Raw genomic sequence first — 2,039 nt, 5'->3', positions numbered from 1 at the left:
GTTGCCATAAAGAAGAGGGAGTCAAGCTATTTTCCAAAGCACCTGGAGGCAGGACAAGAAGCAACGGGTGGAAACTAATCAAAGAGAGAAGCAATCTAGAACTAAGGAGAAACTTCCTGACAGTGAGAACAATTAACCAGTGGAACAACCTGCCTCCAGAAGCGGTGAATGCTCCAACACTGGAAGTTTTTAAGAAGAGGCTGGACAGCCATTTGTCCGAAATGGTATAGGGTTTCCTGCCTGAGCAAGGGGTTGGACTAGATGACCTTCAAGGTCCCTTCCAACTTTACTATTATTATTATTATTATTATTATTATTATTATTATTATTATTATTATTATTATTATTATTATTATTATTATCTATTACAATTCTCTTTCCACCTTATAGAACTGGACTGCAGATGACTCTGAGGCTAGACTCGCACTTCGTGTTCTAAGCAGCCAACCTTTTTGACTAGATTATAGTTTGCTAGTTTGCACAACACACTAAATCATAAGTCATTATTTACAAGTCAGCCACTGGGTTTACCCAATACATGAAGCAAAAGCCAGTTGAGCCAGATTACGATGTGGTTCCAGTCTGAGTGGCACAGATAAAGTCTTCAAATATTTCCCACTGTGCTGTTATAGATTTTATTAATATTTTAATACACCAACTACTGTCAAGTCATGAAAATTGCCCTAAAACATTTAAAATGTTAGTAAAGGCAGTAAAGCAACAACCATTAAAAATGAAAATAAGCATCCATTAACATGTGCTTTAAAATCTAAAATACCAACAGAGGAATGTTACACCACAGGTGGCAACTCTCAAGTAAATGTGCTTGCAGCAACTATGGGTAGATATCCCCAAATAATCTCAAGCATGTGTGTGAGACAGTGTGAAATCATATAAAAGAAAGTGAAACTGCTTAGGGCAATAATTAGCTCATAAGATTCTACCTGAAAATGATTTGGAAGCTGACAGAATGCTTTTAGCAAAGGTGTAAATGTGTAGCCCTATTGCAGTAATCAGGCTGGAGGTTACCAGTATGCACACCAGTTCTTAGTTGGCTTTTAGAAAGGCCAGGTTTGTGTGTTATTAAAAAATGACAAAGGAACTCCTGGCAATTAACTCAGCATGGAGAAAAAAATATGGATCCAGAAGTGTCACTAAATTGGACGGCTGTTTCTTTGGGGAAAATGTAACTCCAAGCAGAGCTGGAAGATCTCCCAGTTATAAAGAAGGAAAACAGATCTCAAATTTGTTGAGACTATTAACAAATCTACAGAGAATTCATAAAGAGGTTACATAATGGCCTGAGGAGATTAGTTAATGAAGCATGGCAGAAAAAGGTACACTGACTTTCTGGGAAAAATTAGCCAGAGGGAGTAGAAGAAATTACATTCTGAATCTTTCACATGAAGGAAATGTGCCAAGCCCAGATGGTCTCTGCATGACAAAATTAAAGTATCAAAACCAAATTGAATACTACATAGAGAATTATGTAGAACTAGCCAGGATCTAGCATAGGCTTTCACAGATGGTATCTTTTGAGCATCTTCAGTTATAGTTGCTGGTGAAACATCAGGAAATCTGCTATCTACACCACAGTCATCAAATCCTGAAGCCTAATGCTACCCTCATCAGGATTCATCTAAACCAGACATGTCCAAAGTCCGGCCCGCGGGCCATTTGCGGCCCGCGGCCTGGTTTAATCCGGCCCTCGAGCAACCCTCCCTGCTCTATATAAATGCGGCCCTCCCACGGCCCTCCGGCAAGTCCCATGAGAGAGAGAGACAGAGACAGAGACAGAGACAGAGGCACTTGCACTTGCACTTCTGTCTCTCTCTCTCTCTCTCTCTCTCTCTCTCTCTCTCTCTCATGGGACTTGCCCCCTCGCAGGGCTCCTCATTGGCCCTGCGCCCTGTTACCCCGCCCCCAGCCGCAAGCCACCATCTGCCCTGTGGTTATAAGTGTCCCGGCAGTTGGGACCCGCCCCTCCCGGAAGTCAATCAATCCTTGGCGGTTCTCCGTCCGGCCGCGGCTTTCCCCGG

This window comes from Protobothrops mucrosquamatus, unplaced genomic scaffold, assembly GCF_001527695.2.
Source record: "Protobothrops mucrosquamatus isolate PMUCROS unplaced genomic scaffold, P.Mucros_1.0 scaffold2431, whole genome shotgun sequence".
NCBI lineage: Eukaryota > Metazoa > Chordata > Lepidosauria > Squamata > Viperidae > Protobothrops > Protobothrops mucrosquamatus.
The sequence above is the reverse complement of the archived record's forward strand: the minus strand, read 5'-3'. Positions refer to the sequence as shown.